The sequence below is a fragment of the Triticum dicoccoides genome, chromosome 6B (genome assembly GCF_002162155.2).
Source record: "Triticum dicoccoides isolate Atlit2015 ecotype Zavitan chromosome 6B, WEW_v2.0, whole genome shotgun sequence".
NCBI classification, from domain to species: Eukaryota; Viridiplantae; Streptophyta; class Magnoliopsida; order Poales; family Poaceae; genus Triticum; species Triticum dicoccoides.
In genome coordinates, this window is record NC_041391.1 from 612,882,364 (window position 1) to 612,899,609 (window position 17,246).

The window sequence follows — 17,246 nt, forward strand, 5'->3', positions numbered from 1 at the left end:
GTGTTTTTGCATTCTCGTTCCAGTCAATACCGACATGTGTGATCCCTTTGCTTAATTATATGCATCACTCTAACTAGTACTCCATCCGTCAATTTATAAGTTGTGCTTACCTTTTCCATCAACTTCGTGCAACGCACGGGTATCTTGCTAGAAACACTAGAACATGTCGGACCGCATGAGACCAAACCGATGATGCGCCAACCTAGCTACTACTTACCCTGCTTATCTGGCGGAAATAGCCCCTCCCTAGCGTTTCCAATCATTATTTCTGTCTATCGATCGTGCCAAGGAGCGGAACCAAATGTTACAATTTATCCATGTTTCTCTACTCCTACTCCTATAAAAGACTCAGTTGGTGATGGTGGTGTGTCTGCCATCCGTCGTTTCTGACCATTAGATCTACATCTAACGGTTGTGAGGTAGGTTGTGGCATTTTTGCAACAATAGCCCACTTCTCTGTTCCAATTTGCAGAAAACCCCTTATTATCTTGAAGGCAACCACATCCCTCCCTCACCTCATCAAAACAGCCTGAGAAATATATTTTGAGTGAAAAGTACACCCTCCGTTCCTAAATATTTGTCTTTCTAGAGATTTCAATAAGTGACTACATACGGAGCAAAATGAGTGAATCTACACTTCAAAATATGTCTATATAATCCATGTGTGATAGTCCATTTGAAATCTCTAAAAATACAAATATTTAGGAACGGAGGGAGTAATATATTAGGAGTATATCAAAACAAGAGTGATTTCTTTCAAGTTTGTGAACAAGTACTATTATTCTACTACTTTGGATCCATCGCAACGCACGGGCACATTGCTAGTAAAAGGAAAAGGTCTGCCGCGTTCACGTCGCACCCCCACATGCCCGGGAATCGGGAGTACTCCATGGCCCGTCCGGCACGACACATAGCTTAGGGAAGGCGTGTTGCCTAGCATTTTCACTTTCATGTGGGACCGCCATTGAGCAAACCGACTATTGGCAAACCGCACCCCGCCCGCCACCGGGTTGGAAAACAGAAACAAGGGGAAGATCGGAAGCCAAGAAATTTGGTGTCAGATGGGGCTCGTTGATAAAGTAGGAGCATTCCGTACTAGTACTACTCCTACTAGTACCAAGTTTGTACTATACAACTAGTACTCCCTCCGTTTTTATTTACTCTGCATATTAGGTTTGACTGAAGTCAAACTTCATAAACTTTAACCAACTTTATGGAAAAAAGTATGAACATTTACAATAGCAAATTTATACGACGTGAAAGTGTATTTAACAATGAATCTAATGTGATTGATTTGTTCTTGTATGTGTTAATATTTTTTTCTAAAAACTTTGTTAGAGTTTACAAAGGTTGACTTTGACCAAAGCTAATATGTGGAGTAAATAAGAACGGAGGGAGTACTACCACTATACAACTATGGAGTAGTAGGTACATGCATGGCACAACATCGTAGGAACAAAAAAGGGAAGATCTTGTTTTGGGTGATTTGTCTTTTTTTCAGTCAATGTAGTATGAATAATATGATGTGGGGGGAACCCATGAAGCTTATGTGGCTTGGTTGCATGGGTACGAAAGGTTAGAGAAAAATAAATAGATAATGTGTTTAGAGTGCACTCTACTAAATAGATACACTTTGGATCCATTGCAACGGACCGGCACATCTATATCTATACCCCATATATAGTGTGTGAAAAACTTTGAAAGTTGGTCATTGGATGAAGCCAATCCGACGGTACAAAGATGGCAAATCCAAGCACTATTGGCCGTTGGATATCATCCACTAGATTATTCCACATGTATAATCTAGAAGACTCCATGGTTGAACTTAATTCATGACTAACTTTGCCACCACTAAGCTTAGGCAAAATTATTAGTTCTTCAAAATGAGAGCCACAAGTTAGCAAGCCTAAGGGAATCTTGCCACATTTTTTGTGTGTATGTCATGTGGGGCCTTAGTGTGGCCTGCCTAAGATGTGGCTTGAACCAAACACTCACCTAAGTTAGTCAAACTTGCCTAACCTTACATGTGGCAATCTTTGGCAATCTTAGCGGCTGTTTGGTTCCTAGCCACACCTTGCCACACCTTTCCACACCTAACCTTAGGCAAGTTTGACCAAGTTAGGTAGGTGTTTGGTTCTAGCAACACCTAAGGCAAAGATTTTTTTTATGAGTAGTGAGCCCCACATGTCATAGACACAAAGGGGTTGTTTGGTTCTAGGCCTAGCATTGCCACACTTTGCCACACATTTTTGTCAAGCTTGCCTGCAGTTAGTTCATCAAAATGAGAGCCACAAGTTGGCAAGCCTAAGGGAATCTTGCCACATTTTTTATGGGTATGCCATGTGGGGCCCAAGTGTGGCTTGCCTAAGATGTGGCTTGAACCAAACACTCACCTAAGTTGGTCAAACTTGCCTAACTTTAGGTGTGGCAATCTTTGGCAAAGTTAGTCACAAACCAAACAGGCCCAAAAAGTGTGGCAAGATTCCCTTAGGCAAGCCAAAGTGTGGCTAACAAAGCAACTCAACTAAGGCAAGTGTGGCAAAAATCATGTGGCAATATATGGCAAAGATAGTCACAATTCAAACAGCCCTACTAACCAAACAGCCCCTAACCTTAGGCAAGTTTGGCAACATTGTATGATAAAGTGTGGCATTACTAGGCCTAAAACCAAACAACCCCTGTGTCTGCCACAAAAATGTGGCTAACAAAATGGGCACCACAAGTGTGGCAAGATTTGGCAAGAAGTTGAGTCTATGACATGTGGACCATGTAGCTAGAAAAGTGTGGCAAGCCACAAGTGTAGCAATGAACCAAACACATGCCTGAGATATTGTGGCACGCCTAAGCTTAGGCATGGCAACCTTAGGCTGCAAACCAAACATCTATATCTATACCCCTATATAGTGTGTGAATAACTTTGAAAGTTGGTCATTGGATGAAGCCAATCCGACGGTACAAAGATGGCAAATCCGAGCACTACTTGCCATTGGATGATCTACATTCCACCAAATTTTGCCACATGTAGAATCTAGAAAACTCCACATGTAGAAGCATAATGCACAAACCACCAGAATCTCATGCGTGCAATGCACATGTACCTTACTAGTACTAGTTGGTAGTAGTAAGAAACAAATTCCGGTTTTAGCATGAGCTCGTACTGCGGGAGCACCACAAGGCCTGCCACAGGAGTTACATTTCCCCCTTGGGGCCCACGGGACCAAACTTCAGTGGCTTAGTGCCCGGCCTATGAGTCAATGACATGCGGACCTTAAATGCGGCTGGCCCACATGTCATTCTCATGGTGGTGGCGTGGTTCGTGACTCACTCGTTCGAGATGAACCGGCCGGTGGTGGCGTGGTCGTGGCGAGGGTGCCACAGCTGGGCGTCGGGGCGTTACGAGGCGTAGATGGCCACACCGGTGGGTACTACCTGTAGTACAAAAGTACTCCAGCTGAGGATTGATGCCCGGGACGAAATGTGTCACAGCCGCTGGATGAAAATTCGATGGTGCGGGAGTATGGATCGGAGCACAGCAGCAGAGTAGGAAAACCACGTCCAATCGGGTGTGTCTATGGTAGAAAGTTGATGGTCGCTGCAGTTCAGCTAGCCCACATGTCATGCACACAAAGGCAGAGGAGCGGTGGGGCCGAGAGGGGTGAGGCGCACGTCGGGGGGATGAGGATCCCCTAACGCGAACAATCCTACCAATCTGTCACTGACATGTGGGACCCCCAAGCGTGGGTCCCACCTGTCAGCGAAGGAAAGGCAGGGCAAGGCAGTGATAGCCATGTCAGAGGATCCATGTCCACATCGGGGGACGTTGTGCTGTGGGTTGGAGCGGTGTCGTGGGAATCGTGTGTGGATGTGGCAGTGGTAGAAACAAGAAACGTGATGGTCGCCGTGGTTCAACTTCCATGGACAAGCTGTCATGTCTATTGACACACGTATATCAAAACTAGAGTGTTTATATTTCAAGCACCTGAACAAGTATTATTCTACTACTTTGGATCCATTGCAACGCACCGGCTAGCACATTGGTAGTAGTAGTGTCTATCTCTATCTCTAGAGGCCTTCCCTCGTTCATCCTTTTCTCTCACAAGATAAACTACTCATACAAATGCATCTTGATGTTTTGTGGAACGCACGAGGATGTTTCCTTGGGGGTCTCTCCAGCGCGGCATGGCCGTAGTTGCAAGTTGACGCCCCTTGAGATGCCGACGTTGAGGGGCACTCAGATTTCCTCCGATGAGCAGGTAAGATGAGTTTGATCATGTAGTAAATGCATTCTAAAGACTACTTCCATGTTCATTTCCTAATTCTCCCTCTGCCCACTGTTTCATAGGTTAGGCTCTGTGCGAGTGGAGATTGGCTTGCATATGTACGGGAGGGTACCAACATCAATTTGCACAACATTTAGAACGGTGACACCATTCCCGTAGAACCTTTGTCCAACATTGGGATCAGCCATGCAACGGGCCCCCGCATGAATTGGTACGATGGAATAAGATAGCACGAACCTTGCACATGGCGGTCAAAGGCAGACCATGCTGTCTGTGGCCGATTTGTTGCCGTACGAGTACGAAGACGCTGTGCTCCTTTCTAACTGCATCTTCGCGGTGACAAACCAGGGGACTTACTTCGTATGGGACACATCCTACAATATACTCCCTCTCTCCGAGTTTATTTGTTTTGAATCTTTTCGTTTTATAAGTTTCAAATTCAAATTTTGAGCTCCCCATCATATGTTGAGATTATAATGTCCATTAAATCGTTGCGTGCATGTATAGTAAAGAAACAAATCTCAAGTTTGGCACGAGTTCATGCAGTGGTAGCACCACAAGGCCTGGCGCAGGAGTTACATTTCCCTCTCAGGGCCGTCGGAACTGAGCTTCAGCGCCTTACTACACCTGCCTTTGAGTCAATAACATGTGGACCCGATAGATCACTGATGACCCACAAGTATAGGGGATCTATTGTAGTCCTTTCGATAAGTAAGAGTGTCAAACCCAACGAGGAGCAGAAGGAAATGACAAGCGGTTTTCAGTAAGGTTTTCTCTGCAAGTACTAAAATTGTAGGTAACAGATAGTTTTGTGATAAGATAAATTGTAACGCGTAACAAGCAATGAAAGTAAATAAAGTGCAGCAAGGTGGCCCAATCCTTTTTGTAGCAAAGGACAAGCCTGGACAATTTCTTATAATGAGAAAAGAGCTCCCGAGGACACATGGGAATTATCGTCAAGCTAGTTTTCATAACGCTCATATGATTCGCGTTCGGTACTTTGATAATTTGATATGTGGGTGGACCGGTACTTGGGTACTGCCCTTACTTGGACAAGCATCCCACTTATGATTAACCCCTATTGCAAGCATCCGCAACTACAAAAGAAGTATTAAGGTAAACCTAACCACAGCATTAAACATATGGATCCAAATCAGCCCCTTATGAAGCAACGCATAAACTAGGGTTTAAGCTTCTGTCACTATAGCAACCCATCATCTACTTATTACTTCCCAATGCCTTCCTCTAGGCCCAAATAATGGTGAAGTCTCATGTAGTCGACGTTCACATAACACCACTAGAGGAAAGACAACATACATCTCATCAAAATATCGAACGGATACCAAATTCACATGACTACTAATAGCAAGACTTCACCCATGTCCTCAGGAACAAACGTAACTACTCACAAAGCATATTGATGTTCATAATCAGAGGAGTAATAATATGCATTAAGGATCTGAACATATGATCTTCCACCAAGTAAACCAATTAGCATCAACTACAAGGAGTAATCAACACTACTAGCAACCCACAGGTACCAATTTGTGGTTTTGATACAAGATTGGATACAAGATATGAACTAGGGTTTTGAGAGGAGATGGTGCTGGTGAAGATGTTGATGGAGATTGACCCCCTCCCGACGAGAGGATCATTGGTGATGACGATGGTGATGATTTCCCCCTCCCGGAGGGAAGTTTCCCCGGCAGAACAGCTCTGCCGGAGCTCTAGATTGGTTCCGCTAAGGTTCCGCCTCGTGGCGGCGGAGTTTCGTCCCGTAAGCTTACCTCTGATCTTTTCCAGGGTAAAAGCCTTCATATAGCAGAAGATGGGCACCGGAGGGCCACTAGGGGGCCCAGGAGATAGGGGGCGCGCCTAGTAGGGGTGGGCGCGCCCCCACCCTCCTGGCCAGGGTGTGGGCCCCCTATGGTGTTTTCTTCGCTCAATAATTCTTATTAATTCCAAAAGTAAGTTTCATGGAGTTTCAGGATTTTTGGGGCTGTGTAGAATAGGTTTCCAATATTTGTGTCGAAGTAATGGGCCACGGGTAGGCTAACCCGAGCCCCTGAACCTTTCAAGACATCGGGGCGAGCCGCGCCCCTCAAGACTCCGCGATAAAGAGCCGCCTTCTGGGAGTCGGCGGCAAGGCCGCCGACTGCCCCTCACGGCCGAGTCCCAGGGACGACTTCGAGAGGAGCCGACTCTTAACTGACGACTTCCAGAGAAGCCGGCTATGGGGAGTCGGCCCGCGACTCCAACCACCTCCTGCCTTCGCCACGATGGACGGGACGGGGTACGGTCACCGCGTGGCCGTCCCTGCCCCGCTTACGAAGGGCTGGCATGGCTACAGTGCGCCGTACCGCTGGAGATCTCCATCCGGCGTGGCACTGTTGCCATGCCTGCCCTGACCTCAGCCCCCATGGGCAGCACACTGTTCCCACGACGGCCTACCTGTACGGCCCAGAGACGGCGGGTCACGCCCGTCAGCGGGGGTATAGAAAATGGCAAGAGCACCACAAGACGGTCCCATTGGGAGTTGGCCCCCGGAAGTCGGCCAGCCCCTCCCACGGGCCCCACGCGCCATTAACCAGACGAGACGGGGAATGGAAATAGTAATCGTCCGTCAGGCGGCGGCACTGTTGCCACAACCCCGTGACCAAGCCAGCGTCATTAGAAGCACGGCTACAGTACCAAGCCTGTCGGCGGGGCCCGCCATTCGGCGAGCCCCAGCAGTCGGCGGAGAAGACGGTGGCCTGAGAGACAGACGGCTGGGACCCGCATCCAGCCGGATTACCATTGTATCCCTGGGGGGCGGGCCTATATAAGCCCCCTGGGGCACCCATGCAAGGGGGATCTCTCTTTTAGCACTAGACCAAATCATATAGGAAGGAGGGAGCTAGCCCTACCCTCTCCAACCTCCAGGAAACAGCTCAAGGAGCAACCTTGTACTCACTTTGCCATAAGTGATCATGCAGAGACCCCGCAGAGCAGCAGTAGGGGTGTTATCTCCACGGAGAGCCCTAAAGCTGGGTAAGATTCGCCGGCGTGCATGCCTTCGCCTCATCCCGTTTCCAGGCACTGGCGACGTTCTACTCACTCCCACCATGATAAGACATCCTTTGGCATATGTCGCACCCAACCCCCGACATTTGGTGCCCACCGTGGGGCGAGGTGCACCATCGTCCGGAGACCTGCTCTAGATGGGAACCCTTTTCCTCCCTGGAGAGCGCAGCCAGCCCGGCACGCTGGACGGAGTCTGCACCGATGCGCTGCACGGCGCTGACATCGCCTGCGCGGCCAGTTGCCTCGCCGAACTTGTCGGCGAGGTGCACCTCTCCGACGAGCCTGCATCGGACGCAGGCACGGGCGGCCCCAAGAGCCTCCTCGCAGGTCTCCTCGACCAACTCCACGTTGTCGGCGAGCCTGCCGTGGACCTGGAGTCCATAGGCTCCACCGACCCGATACTGGTCGACTCCGACACCGCGTCTCTCGACGCATTCCCCACCAACGCGGTGGTCTACAATGAGCCACTCCCTCGCGCAGAGAGCGGCGGAAGCACTGTCACAGAGGTTCTCGTCCTCGATCACGGCGAGTGTTCCGGTGAAGAAGCTCATGATCCACTTGACACGGCTCTACGAGACCTGACCGCGCCCATTCCGAGAGACGCCGACGCCGAGACGCTGGAGGCGCGCCGCCTTCTGTTGGGGAACGTTGCAGAAAATTAAAAATTTTCCTACGGTTTCACCAAGATCCATCTATGAGTTCATCTAAGCAACGAGTCATGGGAGAGAGATTGCATCTACATACCACTTGTAGATCGCATGCGGAAGCGTTCAAGGGAACAGTGATGACGGAGTCGTACTCGCCGTGATTCAAATCACCGATGACCAAGTGCTGAACGGACAGCACCTCCGCGTTCAACACACGTACGGTATGGACGATGTCTCCTCCTTCTTGATCCAGCAAGGGGGGAGGAGAGGTTGAGGAAGAAGGCTCCAGCAGCAGCACGACAGCGTGATGATGGTGGAGAGGCAGTACTCCGATAGGGCTTCGCCAAGCGCTCAACGGAGGAGGAGAGGTGTTGGGGAGGGGAGGGGCTGCGCCTTGGATCAGGTGTTCAGCCCTCCCCTCGCACCTCTATTTATAGGGGAAGGGGGAAGGGGGGCGGCCCCCTCTAGATGAGATCTAGAGGGGGGCAGCGGCCAGGGAGGGGGCTTGCCCACCAAGCAAAGGGGTGCGCCCCCCTTAGGGTTCCCCCCCAACCCTAGGCGCATGGGCACAAGGGGGGCACGCCCAGCCCTCCAGGGGCTGGTTTCCTGCCCCATGCGGCCCATGAGGCCCTCCGAGAGGGGTGGCCCCTCCCGGTGGACCCCCGGAACCCTTCCGGTGGCCCCGGTACAATACCGATATGCCCCCGAAACTTTCCGGTGTCCGCATGACAACTTCCCATATATAAATCTTTACCTCCGGACCCTTCCGGAACTCCTCGTGACGTCCGGGATCTCATCCAGGACTCCGAACAACATTCGGTAATCACATACAAGTCTTCCTAATAACCCTAGCGTCACCGAACCTTAAGTGTGTAGACCCTACGGGTTCAGGAGACACGCAGACATGACCGAGACGGCTCTCCGGTCAATAACCAACAGCGGGATCTGGATACCCATGTTGGCTCCCACATGCTCCTCGATGATGTCATCGGATGAACCACGATGTCGAGGATTCAAGCAACCCCGTATACTATTCCCTTTGTCAATCGGTACGTTACATGCCCGAGACTCGATCATTGGTATCCCAATACCTTGTTCAGTCTCGTTACCGGCAAGTCACTTTACTCGTACCGTAATGCATGATCCCGTGACCAAACACTTGGTCACTTTGAGCTCATGATGATGATGCATTACCGAGTGGGCCCAGAGATACCTCTCCGTCATACGGAGTGACAAATCCCAGTCTCGATCCATGTCAACCCAACAGACACTTTCGGAGATACCTGTAGTGCACCTTTATAGTCACCCAGTTACGTTGTGACGTTTGGTACACCCAAAGCTCTCCTACGGTATCCGGGAGTTACACAATCTCATGGTCTAAGGAAGAGATACTTGACATTGGAAAAGCTCTAGCAAAACGAACTACACGATCTTGTGCTATGCTTAGGAATGGGTCTTGTCCATCACATCATTCTCCTAATGATGTGATCCCGTTGTCAACGACATCTAATGTCCATAGTCAGGAAACCATGACTATCTGTTGACCAATGAGCTAGTCAACTAGAGGCATACTAGGGACGTATTGTGGTCTATGTATTCACACGTGTATTACGATTTCCAGATAATACAATTATAGCATGAATAAAAGACAATTATCATGAACAAGGAAATATAATCATAATGATTTTATTATTGCCTCTAGGGCATATTTCCAACAGTCTCCCACTTGCACTAGAGTCAATAATCTAGTTACATTGTGATGAATCGAACACCCATAGAGTTCTGGTGTTGATCATGTTTTGCTCGCGAGAGAGGTTTAGTCAACAGATCTGCAACATTCAGATCCGTATGTACTTTGCAAATATCTATGTCTCCATCTTGAACATTTTCACGGATGGAGTTGAAGCGACGCTTGATGTACCTGGTCTTCTTGTGAAACTTGGGCTCCTTGGCAAGGGCAATAGCTCCAGTGTTGTCACAGAAGAGTTTGATCGGCCCCGACGCATTGGGTATGACTCCTAGGTCGGTGATGAACTCCTTCACCCAAATTGCTTCATGCGCTGCCTCCGAGGCTGCCATGTATTCCGCTACACATGTAGATCCCGCCACTACGCTCTGCTTGCAGCTGCACCAGCTTATTGCTCCACCATTCAACATATACACGTATCCGGTTTGTGACATAGAGTCATCCAGATCTGTGTCGAAGCTAGCGTCAACGTAACCCTTTAAGACGAGCTCTTCGTCACCTCCATAAACGAGAAACATGTCCTTTGTCCTTTTCAGGTACTTCAGGATATTCTTGACCGCTGTCCAGTGTTCCTTGCCGGGATTACTTTGGTACCTACCTACCAAACTTACGGCAAGGTTTACATCAGGTCTGGTACACAGCATGGCATACATAATAGATCCTATGGCTGAGGCATAGGGGATGAAGATCATCTCTTCTTTATCTTTTGCCGTGGTCGGGCATTGAGCCGAGCTCAATCTCACACCTTACAGTACAGGCAAGAACCCTTTCTTGGACTAATCCATTTTGAACTTCTTCAAAATCTTATCAAGGTATGTGCTTTGTGAAAGACCTATGAGGCGTCTCGATCTATCCCTGTAGATCTTGATGCCTAATATGTAAGCAGCTTCTCCAAGGTCCTTCATTGAAAAACACTTATTCAAGTAGGCCTTAATGTTGTCCAAGAATTCTATATCATTTCCCATCAAAAGTATGTCATCTACATATAATATGAGAAATGCTACAGAGCTCCCACTCACTTTCTTGTAAACGCAGGCTTCTCCATAAGTCTGCATAAACCCAAACGCTTTGATCATCTCATCAAAGTGAATGTTCCAACTCCGAGATGCTTGCACCAGCCCATAAATGGATCGCTAGAGCTTGCACACTTTGTTAACATTCTTAGGATCGACAAAACCCTCCGGCTGCATCATATACAGTTCTTCCTTAAGATGCCCGTTAAGGAATGCCGTTTTGACGTCCATCTGCCATATCTCATAATCATAGTATGCGGCAATTGCTAACATGATTCGGACGGACTTAAGCTTTGCTACGGGAGAGAAAGTCTCATCGTAGTCAATCCCTTGAACTTGCCGATAACCCTTAGCGACAAGTTGAGCTTTATAGATGGTGACATTACCATCCGCGTCCATCTTCTTCTTAAAGATCCATTTGTTTTCTATCGCTCGCCGATCATCGGGCAAGTCAGTCAAAGTCCATACTTTGTTTTCATACATGGATTCTATCTCGGATTTCAGGGCTTCTAGCCATTTGTTGGAATCTGGGCCCGCCATCGCTTCTTCATAATTCGAAGGTTCACCGTTGTCTAACAACATGATTTCCAGGACAGGGTTGCCATACCACTCTGGTGTGGAACGTGTCCTTGTGGACCTACGAAGTTCAATAGCAACTTAATTAGAAGTACCTTGATCATCATCATTAATTTCCTCTCCAGTCGGTGTAGGCACCACAGGTACGTTTTCCTGCGCTGCACTACTTTCCGGTTCAAGAGGTAGTACTTCATCGAGTTCTACTTTCCTCCCACTTACTCCTTTTGAGAGAAACTCTTTTTCCAGAAAGGATCCGTTCTTGGCAACAAAGATCTTGCCCTCGGATCTTAAGTAGAAGGTATACCCAATGGTTTCCTTAGGGTATCCTATGAAGACGCATTTTTCCGACTTGGGTTCGAGCTTTTCAGGTTGAAGTTTCTTGACATAAGCATCGCATCCCCAAACTTTTAGAAACGACAGCTTAGGTTTCTTCCCAAACCATAATTCATACGGTGTCGTCTCAACGGATTTAGACGGTGCCCTGTTTAAAGTGAATGTAGCTGTCTCTAGAGCGTATCCCCAAAATGATAGGGGTAAATCGGTAAGAGACATCATAGATCACACCATATCCAATAGAGTGCGATTACGACATTCGGACACACCGTTACGCTGAGGTGTTCCAGGCGGCGTGAGTTGTGAAACGATTCCACATTTTCTTAAGTGTGTACCAAATTCTTGACTTAAATATTCTCCTCCACGATCCGATCGTAAGAACTTTATCTTTCGGTCACGTTGATTCTCTACTTCATTCTGAAATTCCTTGAACTTTTCAAAGGTCTCAGACTTGTGTTTCATCAAGTAGACATACCCATATCTACTCAAGTCATCAGTGAGAGTGAGAACATAACGATATCCTCCGCGAGCCTCAATGCTCATTGGACCACACACATCAGTATGTATGATTTCCAATAAGTTGGTTGCTCGCTCCATTGTTCCGGAGAACGGGGTCTTGGTCATTTTGCCCATGAGGCATGGTTCGCATGTGTCAAATGATTCATAATCTAGAGACTCTAAAAGTCCATCAGTATGGAGCTTCTTCATGCGCTTGACACCAATGTGACCAAGGCGGCAGTGCCACAAGTATGTGGGACTATCGTTATCAACTTTACATCTTTTGGTATTCACACTATGAATATGTGTAACATTACGTTTGAGATTCATTAAGAATAAACCATTGACCATCGGGGCATGACCATAAAACATATCTGTCATATAAATAGAACAACCATTATTCTCGGATTTAAATGAGTAGCCATCTCGTATCAAACGAGATCCAGATACAATGTTCATGCTCAAACTTGGCACTAAATAACAATTATTGAGGTTTAAAACTAATCTCGTAGGTAAATGTAGAGGTAGCATGCCGATGGCGATCACATCGACCTTGGAACCATTCCCGACGCGCATCGTCACCTCATCCTTCGCCAGTCTCCGCTTATTCCGCAGCTCCTGCTGTGAGTTACAAATGTGAGCAACGGCACCGGTATCAAATACCCAGGAGTTACTACGAGTACTGGTAAGGTACACATCAATTACATGTATATCAAATATACCTTTAGTGTTGCCGGCCTTCTTGTCCGCTAAGTATTTGGGGCAGTTCCGCTTCCAGTGACCCTTCCCCTTGCAATAAAAGCACTCAGTCTCAGGCTTGGGTCCATTCTTTGACTTCTTCCCGGCAACTGGCTTACCGGGCGCGGCAACATGTTTGCCGTCCTTTTTGAAGTTCTTCTTACCCTTGCCCTTCTTAAACTTAGTGGTCTTATTGACCATCAACACTTGATGTTCTTTCTTGATTTCAACCTCTGCTGACTTCAGCATTGAGAATACTTCAGGAATGGTCTTCACCATCCCCTGCATATTGTAGTTCAACACAAAGCTCTTGTAGCTCGGTGGGAGCGACTGAAGTATTCTGTCAATGACCGCCTCTTCCGGGAGATTGATCTCCAACTGGGACAGGCGGTTGTGCAACCCAGACATTTTGAGTATGTGCTCACTGACAGAACTGTTTTCCTCCATCTTACAACTATAGAACTTGTCGTAGACTTCATATCTCTCGACCCGGGCATGAGCTTGGAAAACCATTTTCAGCTCCTCGAACATCTCATATGCTCTGTGCTTCTCAAAACGCTTTTGGAGCCCCGGTTCTAAGTTGTAAAGCATGCCGCACTGAACGAGGGAGTAATCATCAGCGCGTGATTGCCAAGTGTTCATAATGTCTTGGTTCTCTGGGATGGGTGCTTCACCTAGCGGTGCATCTAGGACATAATCTTTCTTGGCTGCTATGAGGATGATCCTCAGGTTCCGGACCCAGTCCGAATAGTTGCTGCCATCATCTTTCAGCTTGGTTTTCTCTAGGAACGCGTTGAAGTTCATGTTGACATGAGCGTTGGCCATTTGATCTACAAGACATATTTTGCAAAAGTTTTAGACTAAGTTCATGATAATTAAGTTCATCTAATCAAATTATTTAATGAACTCCCACTCAGATTAGACATCCCTTTAGTCATCTAAGTGTTACACGATCCGAGTCGACTAGGCCGTGTCCGATCATCACGTGAGACGGACTAGTCATCATCGGTGAACATCTCCATGTTGATCGTATCTTCCATACGACTCATGTTCGACCTTTCGGTCTCTGTGTTCTGAGGCCATGTCTGTACATGCTAGGCTCGTCAAGTTAACCCTAAGTGTTCTGCATGTGTAAATCTGTCTTACACCCATTGTATGTGAACGTAAGGATCTATCACACCCGATCATCACGTGGTGCTTCGAAACGACGAACTTTAGCAACGGTGCACAGTTAGGGGGAACACTTTCTTGAAATTATTATAAGGGATCATCTTATTTACTACCGCCGTTCTAAGTAAACAAGATGCATAAAACATAATAAACATCACATGCAATTATATAGTAGTGACATGATATGGCCAATATCATATAGCTCCTTCGATCTCCATCTTCGGGGCTCCATGATCATCTGCGTCACCGGCATGACACCATGATCTCCATCATCATGATCTCCATCATTGTGTCTTGATGAAGTTGTCACGCCAATCGACTACTTCTACTTCTATGGCTAACGCGTTAAGCAATAAAGTAAAGTAATTTACATGGCGTTCTTCAATGACACGCAGGTCATACAAAAAATAAAGACAACTCCTATGGCTCCTGCCGGTTGTCATACTCATCGACATGCAAGTCGTGATTCCTATTACAAGAACATGATCTCATACATCACAATATATCATTCATCATTCATCACAACTTTTGGCCATATCACATCACATGACAATTGCTGCAAAAACAAGTTAGACGTCCTCTAATTGTTGTTGCATCTTTTACGTGGCTACAATTGGGTTCTAGCAAGAACGTTTTCTTACCTACGAATAACCACAACGTGATTTTTGTCAACTTCTATTTACCCTTCATAAGGACCCTTTTCATCTAATCCGCTCCAACTAAAGTAGGAGAGACAGACACCCGCTAGCCACCTTATGCAACTAGTGCATGTCAGTCGGTGGAACCTGTCTCACGTAAGCATATGTGTAAGGTCGGTCCGGGCCGCTTCATCCCACAATACCGCTGAAGCAAGAAAAGACTAGTAGCGGCAAGCAAGTTGACAAGATCTACGCCCACAACGAAATTGTGTTCTACTCGTGCAATAGAGAACTACGCATAGACCTAGCTCTGATACCACTGTTGGGGAATGTTGCAGAAAATTAAAAATGTTCCTACAGTTTCACCAAGATCCATCTATGAGTTCATCTAAGCAACGAGTCATGGGAGAGAGATTGCATCTACATACCACTTGTATATCGCGTGCGGAAGCGTTCAAGGGAACGGTGATGATGGAGTCGTACTCGCCGTGATTCAAATCACCGATGACCAAGTGCTGAACGGACAGCACCTCCGCGTTCAACACACGTACGGTACGGACGACGTCTCCTCCTTCTTGATCCAGCAAGGGGGAAGGAGAGGTTGAGGAAGAAGGCTCCAGCAGCAGCACGACGGCGTGATGATGGTGGAGAGGCAGTACTCCGACAGGGCTTCGCCAAGCGCTCAACGGAGGAGGAGAGGTGTTGGGAAGGGGAGGGGCTGCGCCTTGGATCGGGTGTTCAGCCCTCCCCTCGCCCCTCTATTTATAGGGGAAGGGGGAAGGGGGCCGGCCCCCTCTAAATGAGATCTAGAGGGGGGGCGGCGGCCAGGGAGGGGGCTTGCCCCCAAAGCAAAGGGGTGCGCCCCCCTTAGGGTTCCCCCAAACCCTAGGCGCATGGGCCCAAGGGGGGGCGTGCCCAGCCCTCCAGGGGCTGGTTCCCTGCCCCATGCGGCCATGAGGCCCTCCGAGAGGGGTGGCCCCTCCCGGTGGCCCCGGTACAATACCGATATGCCCCCGAAACTTTCCGGTGTCCGCATGACAACTTCCCATATATAAATCTTTACCTCCGGACCCTTCTGGAACTCCTCGTGATGTCCGGGATCTCATCCGAGACTCCGAACAACATTCGGTAATCACATACAAGTCTTCCTAATAACCCTAGCGTCACCAAACCTTAAGTGTGTAGACCCTACGGGTTCGGGAGACACGCAGACATGACCGAAACGGCTCTCCGATCAATAACCAACAGCGGGATCTGGATACCCATGTTGGCTCCCACATGCTCCTCGATGATGTCATCGGATGAACCACGATGTCGAGGATTCAAGCAACCCCGTATACTATTCCCTTTGTCAATCGGTACGTTACATGCCCGAGACTCGATCGTCAGTATCCCAATACCTCGTTCAGTCTCGTTACCGGCAAGTCACTTTACTCGTACCGTAATGCATGATCCCGTGACGAAACACTTGGTCACTTTGAGCTCATTATGATGATGCATTACCGAGTGGGCCCAGAGATACCTCTCCGTCATACGGAGTGACAAATCCCAGTCTCGATCCGTGTCAACCCAACACACACTTTCTGAGATACCTGTAGTGCACATTTATAGTCACCCAGTTACGTTGTGACGTTTGGTACACCCAAAGCTCTCCTACGGTATCCGGGAGCTACACGATCTCATGGTCTAAGGAAGAGATACTTGACATTGGAAAAGCTCTAGCAAAACGAACTACACGATCTTGTGCTATGCTTAGGAATGGGTCTTGTCCATCACATCATTCTCCTAATGATGTGATCCCGTTGTCAACGACATCTAATGTCCATAGTCAGGAAACCATGACTATCTGTTGACCAACGAGCTAGTCAACTAGAGGCTTACTAGGGACGTATTGTGGTCTATGTATTCACACATGTATTACGATTTCTGGATAATACAATTATAGCATGAATAAAAGACAATTATCATGAACAAGGAAATATAATAATAATGCTTTTATTATTGCCTATAGGGCATATTTCCAACACCTTCAGCTCGTCGAAGGCGCAAAGAAGCTAGCAAGCATGAGACGCTTGTCAGAAGCCTACCAACGTGAGATGGATCGCGTTGTGGGCGGCTCGCCGGCCCCAACTGGGCCTAGCCGCCTAGGCGCGGTCCGGTAGTGCGGAGTGGCCATCGCCAACCTGTTCGGGGCTAATCGTCCCGTGTACGCCACGCCTGCGGAGAACATCCACGCCGCCCAGGCGGCGGCGGACGAGCTAGATAACTTCGAGGGCGAAGAGCGCCGCTTGATGATGGAGCGAGTCTAGCGGCTCCTTGACGCGGCTGCCGTGCAGAACGAAGCCGGCTGTCGCACGGAGGCACCACAACGACAAAACGAGGACCTACCTCCCCGCCGAGATCAAGGCACGACGTCTCGGACACCAACTGGCGGTGCCCGCGGAAGGAAAGACAAGGATCCGGCTGTCAGCCACAGTCGGACTCGCATCACCATCGAGCGCGACCAAGACGGCCGTCCCAAAGCAGTGGAATGGCGGGACGAC